Raw genomic sequence first — 18701 nt, 5'->3', positions numbered from 1 at the left:
TACGCGTGGTGAACAGACAGTCGAGCAAATCGGCGCGGGTCATGCGCTTGGTTTGCAATTTGGTTCTTACCTGCCTCACTTATAATATCTCTTTCAAAGCTGCTTTCGTTCCAGGTTTACAGAATGAGATTGCTGACGCCTTATCTCGCCAGCAGGTGGATCGTTTCCGCCGCCTGGCCCCCGGGGCGGAGCTGTTCCCGGCGACAGTGCCAGCGTCCCTCTGGAACCTTGGCAACAAGACGTCATCACAGGTGTTTTGAACTCGTTGGCACCGGCCACGTGTAGGCAGTCACGACGGAGCCGATGCGCGACTTCCTGAACTTCGCTGCGACCTCCAGGCGTCCGGTCTCTTGGCGGGGTGGACACTGGCCTCCTCCCTCGAGTATCTGGTCCGGCTCCATGGGCAGGGGATGCACCCGCGCACCATGGGGTGCACCTGGCGGGCATCGCCTTTTATTGCAGGGTTTCGGGTTTCCCTGGCGTGACCAAAGGCTTTTCGTAGTCCGCCGCCTAGTGGCTGGGGGGCGGTGGGTGGGGCCCAGGCAGAGGGGCCTCAGGCGCCAAGTCACCAAGGAAGTGTTGAGGGCGGTGACCGGAGGGCTTGGGCAGGTGTCGCGGCTTTGCGCTATGAGCGCTTGCTCTTCTCAGCCGCTTTTCACCTGGCACACCACGGGGCCTTCAGGCCTGGTGAACTGGTTGCCCCTACTGGGGATCGACCTTCCAGCACCGCGCTGCAAATGGAGCACCTCGTCCTGTCGGGGGACATGGTCTACGCATGGCTGGCCCATTCAAAAACCGACCAAGAGGGCCGTGGGGCCTGGGTCACCATGCCGGTTCTACCGGGCGATGCCACCTGCCCCCTCCCCCCTTATTGAGTGGCTACGGCACAGGCCTCGGGTGGGTGGCATGCTCCTGGTGCACGAGGATGGGTCCCCCCTCACCAGGTTCCAGATGCTGGCAGTGTTTAGGGCATGCTTGGCCCGGGCCGGGCTACCGGCCGCCGAGTTCGGCTTGCACTCGTTTAGAATAGGGCCGCCACAACCGCGGCACAAGAGGGCAGGGCCCAGGAGGACATCCGCAATCTGGGCAGGTGGCGGTCGGGGGCCTTTCGGGCATACATCCGCCCACATCTGACCTGTTGATTTCCCTCCTCAGTGCCTCCAGGGACGCCGCAGACTGTCTATCGGCAGGTGTGGGTCGTGGGGCACAGCCTCGTCAACAGAGTCGGGGACTACGCCTGCAATTCCGAATGGGGACGGCATCTCGGACTTGGGGCGCACGTAAGAATTGCCTGGATGGGGCAGGGGCACATGCTTTGGCATGAGCTGAAGCCCAAGATCATAGAGTACATTTTTCAACTGGCCACGCCGGACCTCCTGGTCATCCACCTGGGGGAGGAGGACCTCCCTGCCAGGTCGGGCCTTGACCTGCGTTTTGCAGTGGCCGCTACGCTCAGGAGCTTTGCCAGGCATCGGCCTGGCATGACCTTGGTCTGGTCCGAGATGTTGCAGCGGGCCCATTGGAGCGGAGCGGTGGATCCCTATGCAGTGGACAGGGCCTGCAGAAAAGTAAACAAGGCGGCTGCCAAGGTGGTGCTTTCCCTCGGGGGAGCGGTGGCAGAGCACTTCGAAATCACCCGGGACGTTATGGACCTTTTCCAGCCGGATGGCGTCTGCCTGTCCCAATGGGGCATGGACTTGTGGCTTCAGTCAGTTCAGTTTACTCTTCGTCGGTGGTTAAGGTAGAGACAGGCTCAGGCTTGAGGAGCTTGGGCGGTGAGCTGCGAGGGTGGGCAGCTCGTGGCGGGTTTGCAACGGTGTTGCACATCTGGGGAGAGAACGAGCCTTCCGGCTGGGGCTCCCAGGCTTGCGCCCTGTGGTAGGGCTGGGGGGTGGGGTGGGCAGGCTGGCAGGCCGGCAGGCCGGGCCGCTGCCCGACACCCTAGGGAGTGGGGTTGGGTTGGGCCGACAGGCGGCCATGGGCTTAGCCGGTGCCCGACACCCCAGCAAGCACGGGAGGAAGACGGGCTGTGGGGCGGCCTTGGGGCTCAGCCGGTGCCCGTCTCCTCAGCATGGGCGGGAAGTGTGGAAGCAAGCAGGAGTGTTATCTCTGGGGCTTCCCTTCCCGCCAGTTTTCCATGTTATTGGGATGTGATGTGCGACCTGTTTGCCGCCCAGCTCTGATGTAAATAGTTCTTGTTGATATGTTTGATGTTTAATAAACGGGCTGCGGCCCATTTCTTTCCAGCCTGTCGTTGTGGTGTGATTATTGAGCGAAGGGGGTCTCACCATCTGCAGCAAATTAGATGCACCTGAATCACCAGGGGCAGCCATTGCTGCCAGGGTGAGCAACGCAGCAAAATAAGGGGTATGCATGGCCTGGCGGCATGCTGCAGAACCGGGTGCAATGATTGGCTCCCAGCAGAAAAGGCGGGAGGAGCCTGGGTATATTAAGACGCCTTCCCCGGTCCGCACCCTTCCTGGCGGCGAGAACCAGCAAGGCGTGGCCCACCCACCCTCCCTTTAAACTAGGGTTGGCGGGGTTTTTTGGGTCCTTACTGTCGCAGTCCTGGCGGGTTTGCAACGGTGTCGCACATCTGGGGAGAGAACGAGCCTTCCGGCTGGGGCTCCCAGGCTTGCGCCCTGTGGTAGGGCCGGGGGGTGGGGCGGGCAGGCTGGCAGGCCGGCAGGCCGGGCCGCTGCCCGACACCCTAGGGAGTGGGGTTGGGTTGGGCCGACAGGCGGCCATGGGCTTAGCCGGTGCCCGACACCCCAGCAAGCACGGGAGGAAGACGGGCTGTGGGGCGGCCTTGGGGCTCAGCCGGTGCCCGTCTCCTCAGCATGGGCGAGAAGTGTGGAAGCAAGCAGGAGTGTTATCTCTGGGGCTTCCCTTCCCGCCAGTTTTCCATGTTATTGGGATGTGATGTGCGACCCGTTTGCCGCCCAGCTCTGATGTAAATAGTTCTTGTTGATATGTTTGATGTTTAATAAACGGGCTGCGGCCCATTCCTTTCCAGCCTGTCGTTGTGGTGTGATTATTGAGCGAAGGGGGTCTCACCATCTGCAGCAATGCAAAAATCATATGAGTTCATGAGGATCTGCTTACAATCATCTGGTTCCGGCTTTTACTCGGATTTGTGAGTTCTATAATGTGATGGTGAATTTGAGATGACCTGGTGCAAATATGGGGGTGGGGTGGGGTAGTTGGAAAAATTCAGATTTTGCCTTGGGCTGCATTTTCCCTAACTATGCCTCTGCAGAAAAGGGGATATAAATCCAAACTCTTCTATAAGTACTGTGTTTTCCATAAATATTCAGAATATTCAGAATGCTGACCTTCTACTGAGGTGGGGCACTGGAGCCCATGAGCCCCCAAGGGCAAATGGGCAATTTTCCATAGAAATGTATCACTCTTTCTTGTGTGAGTAAAAATGCTGCAGGAAGTTATTCCATTGTTCTGTTTTTTGTTATTTTTTGACCCCACTTTGTGCAGTTATAAAGTAAAGGAGAAAATATATTCCAGAAACACATAAGAATCCAGCCAATTTCACTAACACAGTAACAAGTTCAAGGTGATTTGCAAGTGGGAAAAAACATTAATGTACCTGTGGCATTTCACAGACCCTCAAATTATGCCTTAACATCACCTCAGTGTGCACAGGGCTGTCCAGTCGACCCGATCTAACTTTGTATTGGTGGGAATGCATTTCAAAATAATAACTTCACAACTTCAGAAACTGGGCCTTTATGTACTATGGAATATGAAAGACTGGCTGCAACCACTTTGGCATAAACTGCTACCATTCCACATTTTATTGTTTTGGTTACCCATTGTCCATTATATACTTGGGTGCCATTTCAGTACTGCTGATGCAAATAAAGAACTCTGGTTTGTCCTGCCAAACTTCTCTAACTGTTTAAACCATTTTTTAAAAGAGTTCAAGTATATTTCAGCCAGTAGGAAAGTCTTCATGTGCATACCAAAAATTCAACTTGCTGACTGATTCTACTGTATGAGTTCATCTGCAGAATCTCTGTTGTTTGTGGCCTCACTGTCAGAGGTCAGCTGGAGCCCCACTTAAGGACCACAGGGGCTTCTCTAGCATGGCATTTTGACTGTGGAACTCCATCCAACAGGATTTTACCTAGCGCTGATTTTGCTGTTTTTGACACCAAGTGAAAATTTCCTCAAGATTTTAGATAAACACCCTCCATAGGCTGGTTTTTAACCTTTTCCCCTCCTTCCTGGGCTTTGCCACTAATATCAATTGTCAATTTAAACGGATGGCACTGCTTTGAGGTTTTAGTTTTTTATATATTTTATAACTGATGTGCTGATCAATTGTTTTTATTGGTTTCATTTTTGCTCTAACCTATTTTCAGAATGTTGGCTTTGTTGTTTTTTCTTCGAATTTTATAAACTGCCCTAGGAATATTTTTTATTGAGAATTGGTATAAATTTTTCATTTCAAAAATAGTGGATAAATGAAAAGATCAGACAGTGCAGTGCAATGCTTAAGAGTGCCAAACTGGAACATGGGTGACCTATTTTCAAACCCCGACTTGTGCCATGCAAGTTTGCTGGATGACCTTTGGCCACTCACTCTCTCAGCCTAACTTACCTTATAGGTTTGTTATGATGATAACATGGAGGAGAGCAGAACAATATGAGATGCTTTGAGTCTCCACTGGAGAGAAACATGGAATATAAATGAACAAATTAAATAAATAAATAAAAAGCAGACAGGGTTTTAAATGGGTTGGGCAAATGGGTGCATCAGCCAGTGTGGAAGATTCGTTTACTTCAACAATGAATTTACTGGAAAATAGTTTTTAAAATTTGTGATAGGACAGCTGCCGTTTAAAGAATGAGAGCTTCTTTTTAGAAAAGGGAGATTTCTTGTTTTAATATCAGTGAGGACTGATGCTCCAGAAGAGAATTTTCAAAAGCTCCATCTAATCTGACCATATTTACAAGCTACAGTTGTTTGTCAAGCTCTTCCAGCATACACACGCACATGCACACATACACACAAATCACATATATTAAAATAGAGAAATATATAAATCTTCAATGGACATATCAGGAAAAAAGAATAAACAGAGAGTCCTAACATTTGTTCCAAAAAGCTTAAAGCCTGTTTCCCAGTTAAATCAGATGTTCTTATCTACATTTTTTGAAAAGCTGAGAATTCCATATATAAATATAAATCCTTCACTTTTTCTACAAAGGACTTTTTTATTAGATTTTTTCTCTATATTCAGAACTTGGCAAATATTAATGTGGCAACTATAATCATGTAAAGAAATACCTGGTATTTATTAGAAATAGCCACAGCATAATTCAACAAATAGAGCTCTACAAGTAGGGGCCTGTGAGACTCGTGAAAAGAATCCCTTCCACCCCCAAATGCTTGCTGAGCTTGATGTGGCTCTCCATCACCACAGCACTTACCTCTGGGCCTTGCAATACCTCCTTGAGAGCCTTAGCAGCAAGGCTGGGCCCTGCTCAGCTCCCTTAATCTGCCAGTGCAACTGGGAGCTGTGTCAGGTCCCTGAGACTGCAGCTCCTGCAGGCAATGTCATTGTGCCTCCCTAGATCTGTAGCCAAGGCTGGCACGGCCATTGGGGTTCGCCACCACAACTAAGGTTGGCACAATTCCCAGGGTCTGCAACAGCCATCTCTTGGCCATGAGCAGCTCCCAGTAATTTCTACAGCCACATCCAGGCCCTGCACACCTCCTGGAGTCCCCTGCCAGTACAGCCAGGCTTCATACAGCTGCCCAAGTCTGCCAGCACAGCTTCACCCTGTGCAACTTTGGGGTCCACTGCTGGCAAGGCATAGGTCATTATACAACTGGGGAATCACAATGGCTATCTCATTCCCTCACCTTTGTTTTTTAACCTCTTCTCCTACTTCTCTGCCTGTGTCTACTCTCCTCTCTTCCTACTTCTCTTTTATTTACCAATCCCCTCTACTCCTACTTCTCTTACTTCTTTCTCTCTATCCACCACCCCTTCTCTTATTCTCTCTCCCATGCCTGACACTCCCTGACTCCATTACCCTGTTACTTTTTCTGCCTCACCACTTCAGAATTCTCTTCTGTCTGTCTCTCCAACCCTCTTCTTGCTGCCTCATCACTCTGGCCCTTTCTTTGCAGACCATTTAATATATTTGGGGAACATTTGAAAAAGAACTGTTTGGCTTTTTTGTCCATATTGCATGAAAAAATAAAGCATTTCAGGAAAAACATTTCTTTTTAAATTTTTCCCGCCAGAATATAAAGAGCTCTCACTTCCGTTTTCACTGCTCATGCTCACCATTCTACTGCTTCAGTTTGATTCTCCATGCTGCCTGCCACTTTCTGAGTCTTCCCCACAGGTGTTTCCTCTGCTGGCATCATGGCTGGGTGCCATTTCAGTGATTGAAATACACAAACAAACTCAATTTTGCCTGCCAATTATGGCAATGTGTCATCTTCTTTTAAAATTTTTCATAAGGTATCTTCGAAACTACAAAGACTCGCTATGACTCACATATGTCTTTGCCTCCTAACCCATCATTTGCTCTATCTCACTTCCTTCCCCCCCTACCCCATCTCTCCATTTGTCTCTTTCTGCCTCCCTACCCTGGCACTCTCTCTTTCTGCCTTTGTCTTCACTTCTTACTTTTTTTGTTTCTGCATCTTTTCCTGTTTGATTTTCCTTTTCATCTTTTCTGCTCCTGACACCTAAAGCTTTACATTATTTTAATCCTATCTTTTATTTTGGTTCCCCGCTTGCCCCCCCCCTTATTGTTTCTTTGCTCTTATCTTGCCTTCCTCACATTGTCAGCTCTCTGCTAACTTCTCCCTTTTCCCTCCCTCAACATTGTCTCTTCTCTTGCTTTCCCCTCACTTATCTTCTGCTCCCTGCTTGCCTAGGCTCCCACTGTTGACACAGCATGAACCCACCTGCTTCCCCATCCTCAGCAAGGTCTTCAGGTGCTCTCCTAAATTCTCAGTTCAGTGCTTGCTTCTGCAGCCAAAACTGGAACAGCTTCCAGCATCTGTCACTGCTATAGCTGGCCCAGAGACTCTCCTGGAAACCATCACAGTGGTGGCTAGGACCAGAGTGGCTTCCAGTGTCTGGGCTCAGAGTTGTTCCAATCATCTACTGCCGCTGCTGACAGGTCTAAAAGTGAGCATGTTATCTGTTTGTGTGCAGGCAATAGTTTATTTAATTTGGTTTCTCCCAAGTTTAGCATTGGTGTGGCCCCAGTCCACGGATTTAGTTATCTGGAGTTGGGACCACACTTTGTTAGTAGTAAATAGATTATGAAGTTCATGGGTTATCCTAATCCCAATATGAATCTGAACAGAATCTATAAATGGGTGGTTTTCACAACATCCTTTGCATAAGATTTATTATTGGAGAATTCTTCTTAGTCTGAGAGGATTATTTTGCCTCCAGGCCTACTTATCCACTACTCCCAGAATTAGATAATTAGGCTGGCATATATTGTGTGAAGCTTTTTTAAATAATATTCAAAATTGGCAGTAAGCCTTTTTGCCCCCTGTAGAGGAATTAAAACATATCCTTTCAAATCAAAACAACATAAGGTGTGAGGGTTTTATGATGCTGATGCCAGCTTTCTATATTATGAGCAAAACATCTTGATGTATGCTGTGTTTTAGCTTAACAATAATAACACTAAAAAACCCTGCAGGAGTGCCCGTGATTACTCATACCTAAACTCCCACGCTGAATAAAACTCAGGAAATTCCTGACATTAAAAATGGCATGTTTGCTTTCTTGTGAAGAAATAAAAGCAATAACTGTAAACCTACCATTAAAACCAAGATTATTAAATTAAGAGGTAGATTACATTCTTTCCCTGAATTCAGTTGTGTTTATTGAATGGTGAGGTATTTGGGTACTTAGCAGCATAAGAATGTTTACATTGGTTACCAAAGGAATAAATGGTTCTAAGGATGCATATGTCTAAGTAATTAACATTATAGCTCATATATGCTGCCAAGGAAAAAGGGAAACCTGAGTTGCTTTCCTGCAAAACTACTTTGTTAATCTATATTTTTTATATTAATGTTGTGCTTCATTTTTCTTTCAATTTCCTTTGGTTCCATATATTGCTTGAGTAGTCAGTGTTCAAAGGTAGTAATAGATAAGCCATATTGAAGGACATTACATTAAGTGGCTGGAACTCAGATTCAAGGCTAAGAACTGTCCAACTGATGCATAATGATGGAGCTTTCCAGACTGACGTAGCTGCCATGAATCAGAGAAAGCAGGTCATGAACAATATAATCCTAAAACGAGTCATACCCTTCTAAGTCCACTGGTACTTGGAAAAAGGGAACTCTGTTTAGGATTGTACTATAATCACGTTCTCAGCAACACAGTGCATAGGGCTCCCAAGGGTTGTTTTCATGATATGAAGGAATATTAAGTAGTTATTTGAAAAATGGCCACATGACTGGACCTTAGTCCTGTGAATATATATCTGGAGCTAAGCTACTACATTCACTGGAATTTTACTCCAAGTGTACTTAGATTCACTCTACACATATCTGGCATTAATTCCCACTGCGCACACAATGACTAACTCCTGAGTGAACAAATGATTGTGTTGCATGTTTAATCCAGGAGTACATTATCTTCAGAATACAGATTGAAGGCATACATTGTAAGAGCTAACATTACTTTGCCTAAATATTGATAATATTTATTTCTGTAAATTTGTATCCTGTGCATCACCAAAGTCTTTGGTCAGGTGATTATTAGTTATGGAACTCTAGCACTCAGCCATTGTCACTGAAACACCACAGTCCTTCATTCTTGTCTGGTAGTAAGGATTTCTTCACATAAGCCACTTTCATATAGCTAATTGCATGCTACATGTTGGTTATCACCAGTGATGATACATATATATTAATCTATTGGGTGTACACGTTGCAAAGTCCCAGTTGAAAGTCCATTGAACTAGCCATTGCCATATAAAGAGGTTGCTAGGAGAACACAACAATATTGCTGAGCCTTCCAAGCCTCAGTTTTCATAAATAAACCAATGAGCAGGGAAGAGCTGAGGTTGACTTGAAGGCCAAAAAAATCCTGGAAAGGAGTATTTCACATGATGGAGGAAGACTCCCTGGGGACAGGGAAGGTTACTACCAAGGACGTAGGTAAGGGGGGGGGTTCCCCAGGTTTAAACCCCCCTATTACATGTCAGAAGCTCCACCTCCTCTTTGTGATTTTTTTGTATTTTAAAGTGTTTTTTCAGTTTTTGGCCTGCAGGGGGTGCAGTTTTTTGACTAGCAGCACCAAAATGTCAGGGATTTTTTGGGAGACTCTTTGGTGAGGTTTGGGTCAGGGGGTCCAAAGTTATGGACTCCCAAAGGGTTTGCCCCATCCCTAATTGTTTCCAATGGGAGCTAATAGGAGATGGGGACTATACATTTGAGGGTCCATAACTTTGAACATCCTGAACCAAACTTCACCAAACCTGGGTGGTATCATCAGGAAAATCTCCTAAAGCTACCCTGAAAGTTTAGTGCTGCTAGCTTAACAATTGCATCCCTGACAACAGGCACCCTCCAAATTTCCCCAGATTCTTTTTTTAAATCCACCCCTTCGGCATGGATTTAAAGGGAGAATCTGAGGTTCCCAGTTTAAACATTGAAAGTGACGTTGTTTCAGGGTGGGGGATAATCCACCCCAAAATAGCATCACTTTCAATTTTGTTTAACTGGGGACCCTAGGTAGTCCCTTTAAGGTGGATTTAAAAGAAGAATCTGGGCTCCCTCGTTTAAACACCATCGAAAGTGATGCTGTTTGTGGGTGAATTCCAGCATCATAGCGGCTGCCCATGGGGGGAACCACAAAACTCAGATTGTTTTATACTGGTGGCATAAACAATGTCACTGGACCCAGCCTGGTGGTAGTAATGTCCTGGAGGGAAGATATAAGAAAATCCCATATGAGAAGAGGCTTTGAGCCTGTCCTTTAAAGGAATTCAACACATTATATACCTCCAGGTATAGGGCTGGACCAACAGGGTCCACACTCTGTCATGCACAGCATGCCATTGAGTCTTGTGGGTATGTGGGGCACTCTTGCAGAATTCCTCATCATAGGCAATTGCAGCGACCTCCCCCGCAATTGTGCGGGCCCGCAAAATGTTATAGTGTGCCACGCCATGAGCAGATAAGCCGCTGATATTAGCATGGCATATTCTCCATACCCTAGGAGCCAAATGAACACTGTGAGATTTTTTTCTAAGTAAACCTGCACAGGAGTACTTTACTGAAGAATTCTTTGCAATAGGGATGAATAGGGTGAAATGACTCTGGTGAATTTCTGGATTAAAAGGCCCTGGTCTCTCAGATATTTATCGGCCGCTCAAACAGTCCTAGCCACAGTGTTCCCTAGTTTCAGTCATTATTAACACTAACGGATCTGTTACAATTGTGCAAGGTGGAGAACAGAACCAAGCATAACATGCCAGAAAACTGTTTGCGTTTTTTTTTTTGTAATCTAGGATGTAGGACTGCAAACAGGCAGTTTGTAGTTGTTGAATCTGGCATTATACACATCCATAATATAATGTAATAAAATAACCATTATGAAAAAAATCCAGCAGCATACAGAGCCAGTGCAGCATTAAATAGAATCAAACAAACCCCCCTCCCTCTTTAATTTTAAAACCATGAAAAAAATTAGAACATTCCCCGTGTTAGGGCAAGTATTTTTGGAAGAACCTCCAGGTTTATAAAAATACATAAATAGATCACCACTAAAGTTCAGCTACTGTCCAGTTTCCTGTGTTTACATAGAAGAGTACAGAACCAAACCACAATGTTTGTAATTCAGTGGTCTCTCCCTAGAAGCAGATAGTCCAGTTCACACTTGTAATTCCTTCCAGGCAATCTACACATCAGACAGCCTATAGTTTCATTATGGAACTTCTGTTCAATTGTGTCAAATTTCTTTAAAGGACAAGCACAATGACTCTTCTCATATGAGATTTTCTATCTTCCCTCCAGGACATAATGTAGCTTCACATTTTTTCAAACTAGTAATGCATCACTGTGCTCCAGGTAGATGTATTTGTCAGGAGGATGCATTTGAGAACCAGTGTGGTGTAGCGGTTAGGAGTCGCAGACTCTAATCCAGAGAGCCACGTTTTCCCCTGCTTCCTCACATGAAACCTGCTGGGTCACCTTGGACTAGTCACAGTTCTCTCAGAACTTTCTCAGACTCACCAACCTCACAAAGTTTATGTTTTGTGTGTGTGAGGGGCAGACAATTCAAGCCACTTTGAGAATCCTTACAGTAGAAAAAAGCAGGATTTAAAAACCAACTATTCTTTTCCCTGGTAACTGCTGTGTATTAATTTTATTTCAGTTTAAAAACTTCCCTGCACAAATTCTGGGAATTTTGATGACAATACATACTCTCACCTCAGAAGAGATGAAAGAATTAAAGATTTTTCAAGAAAGATTTCTAAAATTGGAGGTTCTTGTTCAAAAGATTCTTCAAATCTTTTGAAGAAGAACCTCCAATTTTAGAAAGTAAAGTGAAAACTGCAAACAAAGCAACTGGGAGAAACAAATTACCAGGAGGAGATAAGTTATCAATCGAGTTATTTCACGCCACTGAAACAGTGTCTATCAAAATCTTAACAACTGAATGCCGACAAATATGGGGAAAAATATTGCCGTGAGAGTGGAAATGTTTAATCTGCTTTCCAATTCTGAAAGAAAAAATGTCAAAGAAAGCAATAACAATAAACATAAATCTTAGCCACTCAGAAGACTGGTCCACTGACCATTGAAAAGCATTGGGTTGACCTGACCTTGAGGACTGACTGTGTGTGTGTGTGTGTGTGTGTGTGTGTGTGTGTGTGTGTTTCTTACTGCACAGCACACAAAATGTTGGGTGCAAGTGGAGGGTGAAACTGGTAAGAAAACTAAATAGGCTCTTATGCCATTGCTGTCAGGAAAGCACATTAGAAGCCTGCTGTTTTTTAAGATGTCTCCTAGATATCTTTTTTATGTTGTGTGGAACAGACCCTGCATTTTTATCTCTCAAAACGTTTTATTTGTAATCTCAAAATGTTTTAAGCGCATTCTCTTTTCTAGCAGTTCTTTTGGCTGAAAATCTTTTTAAAACTTTTTTTAAGGCATCATTTGTGTGCTGTCTTTTTAAGATGCCATTTTGTGAGTTTACTACTTGCCTGCAAAAGCCACTTGCCCTGTTCTTGGAGCATTTCAGAGCATTTTTGAGAATTTTGGGGCATTAATCTTAACAGATTTTTAGGGATTAATCTTTCCAGAAAACTCAAGAAAGCGCAGCATGAGGCAGTGAAGTATTGGACATTGATTTTTCTATGCACTGGGAAAAAAGACAGGGAAAAAGAGAAACTGGTGGCCAGGAAGCATTTCAAGAGGGTGAGTGCGAATAAAGGGGAGCATGTGTGAAATGAAACCATTTTACAAACGTTTTACATATGCATTGGGAAATTTGTGTAAGCCACTGTCTTCCTTTTCATTCCCATAAATGAGACAAAGAGCTTTCTGTCCCTTTTATACTCACTATCAAGCTTAAAAACTTCAAGCTTTACTTCTAGCGTGGTGTGAAGATGATCCATAATCTGTAAAATAGAACTGGACACTTGAGAAATGGATGAATTATTTATAAAAAATTTTTAACTCCACGCCTATGCAACCACGTTAACTGTATTATATACTATAATTTGAAAGCTTTTATTAATCATGGAATGCCTCAATCCAATGGAATCTTGCTGAAGCTGAGCTGAGGAGATGTGAGATTTTTGCTGCCAAATCTGTGTTGGAAAGGGGCAACTTAATTCCTAATAAAGGTTGTAGGCTAGCTCTTGAACTCTCTGTACACTCTTTTTTATTAATGGGGGTACAAGGGTTTTTTCTGTACTTGAACAAGTCTCATTATTAACTGTGTTTGGCTACAACTTTTCAACTTGGAATAAGCATATCATTTTCCATTTGTCCCATTTTGCAAAAAGGCATTTGCGCTCCATGGTATTTCCACCACTTGCTACTTTTGTACCCAGTTTTGACACCTCCTTAATGTATCACAAACTTAGCCAATATAAACATAACTTATTAGTTTGGGCTTCAAACTAATTGAGAAGCACTTTCACTCCTACTATGTGCATGGCGGAGGGGCGGGGACAGATACTTATTATTTCTTTTTTATTTGGAGAAGGGAAACGTTCTAGGCAAACAATGTAATACTGAATTGTCGAAAGCTTTCATGGCCAGATTCAACTGGTTCTGGTGGGTTTGCCGGGCTGTGTGGCCGTGGTCTGGTGGATCTTGTTCCTAACGTTTTGTACACAATGTGTAACAGACTTCCGTCTGTGATACACCTCTGAAGATGCCAGCCACAGATGCAGGCAAAACATTAGGAACAAGATCCACCAGACCACGGCCACACAGCCCGGAAAACCCACCAGAACCAATGTAATACTGAAGTTTTATTCTGATTTAGAAATCAAAGGAACCCCAAATAATTTTTATACATATGTTGCAGTTTTTACAACACTTGGGCAAGCTGCTGATTGATTTGTTCACCACTGCCTTAACTTTTGCATTTGTAATATTATTTTACAGGGAACATGCCCATTTTTCATTCCACTGGCTAATGCTGAAAGCAATGTTTGACCCTGCTTTTCCCTAATAGTGATAAGTGTTTTCAATATTTTTTGTTTCACAACAAATAACAATGATTTCCAATTCCATTTCCAATTCCAAAGCCTTTATTGGCATTATATAACAATGATTTTTAAAAATAGTTTGACTTACGTGGATCCACAGGTTGCTGTCTGGAAGGCTAAGGGAAGACAGAGTCTGGGCTGCCAAGCCAGCCACATGGTATCCATAGGACAAATCTATTGGGGCCAACTGGCACATAATCTGTCAGTGAGGTGGAGGTGAAAATGTGGGCCTGGGAAATTATTTAAGGCTGCTTACCCACCCACCCTTTCTCTATTGTAATGGCTTTGTTATGTTACCCAGAGTATGTAGTGTCTGGTTTTATCTTTTGTCACAACTTGATGGGTTGACATTGGTATGAATCCTTTTGGTGGGAGGTGGAGCCTGCTCTCTCATTAATGGTTCCCTGTAAAGGGTCTTGGGGGTCATGGCAGGCCACTAAGCTGCATGCTCAGGTAGAGGCAGCTGGATGGCCTGGATCCCCAAGAGGGATAACTATGTAGAGGCTGGTGCCCACCTGGTTTCCTCTAACTTGCCACTCCATGGGTCCCCCCCAAGCAGGCTTGCTGGGAATGAGATATTTCTTAGGATTGACAGGTGAGTCACCCAATGCTTAGAATCTGTTTCCAGGCTGTACCTTTGCTTCTGTTGCCTGTAATCAATAAATAGCTGCAGCCAGCAAATTTACCACCATAAAGTCTGTGACATGGTCAATCAGCTTCTATGCTTCCCTGCCACGAATCAGCAATCAATTGGAATATCTGAATATAAAATCATATCATAGTTGGATTTTAATGAGTTTTATTAAGAAACTCTTAAGTTGATAGGTGGCATAGATATTTAAAAAGTACATAATTTATGAAGACTTAATAGATTATCTGTGCAACCCAAAATGGGGGGGGGGGCAGTTAGGCACTGAGGAGATGGCGTGACAACTGCATAGGTGTAAATGCCCCTTATGCTGGTGTTGGGGAGTTGCATGGCAGTATGAACCTGGATGCCAAAATACAGCTGTGGCACCAGTGGTCCTCAAGTACAGGAGCTTACACCAATACCAAAGGAGCATTCCTGGAAATGGAGATTGACTTCCTGAGCACTTTCAGTCAGGGAATTCCCCCATTTGTTGGTGCTCTAGCCTGCCAAGTATAATGGGATACCGGTAAGTATTCTACATTCTTCATAGTACTAATGATAAATTTAGTAAACTGGTTTGCCTGGCATGTCTCTTTAAACAAAATAGTTTGAATTTTAATAACTTTGTTTTATTTTAGTTATTTTATTAAATTTGATACCTTGTCCTATTCTGATCAAGGGCAGGCTTTTAACTTGCCTGCCATGGATGAGGAGTTATGTCAGATATCACTGAAGAAAGTATTCTACAACTAGGGGCCATGTTCTATATCCATATATGTTTTACCTTTGGCACCCAAGGGTGGGACCGGTACTGCTTCAAGTCCCCAAACCACAATAATGGCACAGCACTCATGTCTATGGGGTTAAAATTTTGGCCATAGCCAAACCATTTTTATTGACAAAGGATGGAAAGAAGTGTGAGACGCAGCATGGGATCTGATCTGTACACTGGGCAGCCCGAGTGCTGTCCCCCAGTGAAACCTTCCTCCAACCCGCCTGTTGGAGGAAACTGTTAACCTTGCAGAGCAGTCATGGAACTCAGCCAAGCAGAAGGCCACGTGCTGGAGATCCATTTTGCCCAGTGCAGCCATAGGGGAATTCAGCTGGGCAGAAGGCCTCTTGCTGAAGAACCATTTTGCTGCCAAGGGGCACAAACCTCAGTACCTACTGCCTGGGCATCCTGCCTCGTGGCTTGCTCCACCCCAAGCCTCTTAATGAGATACTACCAAAAAGGGTTATCTCACTAGTTCCCCTCACCAGCAGATCAGTTCCCTGGCTCTGACAGCAAACACATGCATCAACATTGTCCCAAAGGGGAGAGGTGGGTGGGAAACTCGTCGTCACCACCCAGGAAAAAGTAGGGCCATGAGCCGTGCGAAGCTGTATAAAGGTTCCCAGCTGGCTCTTTTTCATGATGTCATGACACTGCGCCGGTGTCACAACTTCCTTTTGCCCATATTGGGCATGGCTGCCGCCTGCCTTCTAAGGTAAGGCATGGTGGGGGCCTCTTCGCTGTGCCCTTTCCTGGCCAGCAATTGTGGCCACGCTATTTCACGGCCACTCTTTCTTCATACATGGTGATGCTACATGAAGCAGTACCTCACACACACATTTTGAAATTCTAGAAGTCTCACACTGATGAAATGGACGACTTTGACTAGGGGGAATGTCTGCATTTTTGTTTTTTCCTTTGTTAATGCTAATGGAAGCATAGGGCTAGATCCAGTCATGGTTTTTTCCCCCACACAATCACAACTAGTTCCCCTCCTTGAGTCGGCAGGCTATGAAAGGCCACACAAGATGGATCCATGTAGATCCTATAGTTCCCACTGTAGCCTTTTTTGGTGATCAAAGGGCTCTCTCTCATTCCTTTTTCACCAGTGGAAAAACTGGCTGGATTCAACCATGATGTACAAATAACAGATATGCAGTCAATAGTAAAACCCATGTGTCCTTTTACTTACGGATCACCCAGAAAGACTATTTTGCTTTTTATTTTTCTCAAGAAGTACAAACACTTGTGCCAGGGCAGACATATAAATTGTAAAATAAGGACAGGAGAGAATGGCATCTGTTGCATTCTGGAGGCCACACATTGAGAAAAGGGTTTAGGTAATTGCTCCCTGAAGCACACAGACATTATAATTACATGTTTGATTTTCTGGCATGAGTATAAATAGATAGATGAAAATAAAGATAGGATGTGAATTGTTCAAATATTTTGCCCTGTGGCAGTTAATTTATTATTTATTTAATGGTGGTGATAGTGCATAAATATTTTTACAAGGCAGTCAAAATATCATACATAGCAAATGCAATACATGCACACTATAATCAGCTAATATAAAAAACTAGGACACAAATACTGATATCACAGCAGGATGTAGCCACAGGAAAGAGTGCAACAAACTGAAACTACATAAAAAAATAGAAGTAATGCTGGTTGGGAAGGCAGAGATCTTACCATTTTTATTGCATGTTGGAAAATCTTTCTGATGCAAGTACACTCAGTGCATTTCCTCCAGGCCCTTTGAATTTGGAAAAGTTTGCACTCAAAATGTGTGGTCTACCATTTTGCACCACAACCTGAGACCTGATCCACCATTACATCCATCCATATGCCTCCTCCCCAAAACCCAGAGACCCAGTCCTCAAGAAAAGGCTAGGATCTTCAGGATCCTAGCCTTTCACTTTGGCAATGTGAACGTACATTCACATTTGCACCAGCTCTCTATCAAGGTGGGAAATGGAGGGAGGGAGGGAAGGGGGTGTGTGTGTTGGAATTTGCAAGTGTCTGCCACACAATTCAGCTACAAAGAGGTTGACTGTTTGTATGTAAAGCAGTTGTTAAGATCAGTTGTTAAGGTCAAATTTCCATTTACAGAGGTGTCATACAGGGTTGTGTTTTGGCCCCTGTACTTTTCAATCTTTTTCTGAATGACCTCGCATCCACACTGTCCAAGGACAGGAGAAGTCGGCCTGTCTTGTTTAAGTGGGAAAATTGATTCACGAGGGGACTATTGGGACTGGACAGGTGACAGGTAAAAGTGTCAGGGTAATTTAATCCTTTCTCCATCCAAAGCCTACTACCCACTCTAATTTGCTTTCAAATTCTTTTTTTATCTACAGGGTTTTAATTTATAGTTTTTCCAGCACAAGTTATTTATAATGAATCTGGCCATCAAACACTACATTTTAAATTTGAATTCTGCATATTTTTTCCTCCGTTTGGTTTCTGAAATGTTTTTCTTTCATTTTCCCTCTATTTTTTCCCATAAAGTTTTTTTCTGTCCACTTCCAAGTTGGCTTTCCTTAAGCATGCAATCAAATTGAAACAGTCCTTGAGCATGCAATCATATTGAAACTCCAGCACTATGGATTGATTTTCATTTTCTGAGATGTAACTCCAAAAACAGGTAAAAATCCTGGAGATAAAATGATGGAAATTCAATCTTACATTATATGTAAATAACAGATTCTTCCGATATTAATATGAAGGGAAGCCTTTCATTATTTCATTTGATATAAAATACAAATACTTTTTTGGTAATTGAAATGCCATAAATGTTGACATAATTTCTCTAGGAATATATAGTACCATGATAATATCCAAGTTTCCTCCCACAGTTTAACTAAATAAAATGTGGTTACAGGTGAACAATTGTGGAGTGGGTATGAAACTTTATGCTGCTATCCTAAATAAAAATCATACCTTTCTGAACCCTGTTGACTTCAGTAGGCTTAGAAATGGGTTAGTTCAGTTTTGGGCAGCATTAGGCACCACCACAGGAAAGATGCAATCCTCAATTACAACCTTTTTCACCTCTGTAAAATTTTTACTGATGAGCAGGTTTGCATTGGAGCCAACTTTTAGGTAACCTCCTGCTTTGAGATTGAGTAGAGCTTTGAAGGTGAGAACCAGCACTTGGAAGTGTACCAGGAAGTCACTGGCAGCCGGTAGAGTCCTTTAAAAACTGGCAAAATGTGTTTCCTGTCAGTCAGGCTCATTCTGCACATGCAGAATAATGCACTTTCAAACTGCATTCAGTGCTCTTTGAAGCTGTGCAGAATGGCAAAATCCACTTTCAAACAGTTGTGAAAGTGGTTTGAAAACGCATTATTTTGCGTGTGCGGAAGGGGCCTTAGAAATCTTGCTGTTGCATTTCAAACAAGGGCCCTTTCCGCATGGGCCATATACGGCGTCCTGGGGACGGCAAAAACACCATCCCCAGGGAGCTGTTTGCACAGGGGGTGCAGCTGCGAAGCTGCCGTTTTCCTACCTCGCTTCCCGAGTGAGGTTTACGGAAAACGGCGT

This window comes from Sphaerodactylus townsendi, linkage group LG04, assembly GCF_021028975.2.
Source record: "Sphaerodactylus townsendi isolate TG3544 linkage group LG04, MPM_Stown_v2.3, whole genome shotgun sequence".
In the NCBI taxonomy this organism is placed as follows: domain Eukaryota; kingdom Metazoa; phylum Chordata; class Lepidosauria; order Squamata; family Sphaerodactylidae; genus Sphaerodactylus; species Sphaerodactylus townsendi.
This window is presented reverse-complemented; position numbering follows the sequence as displayed.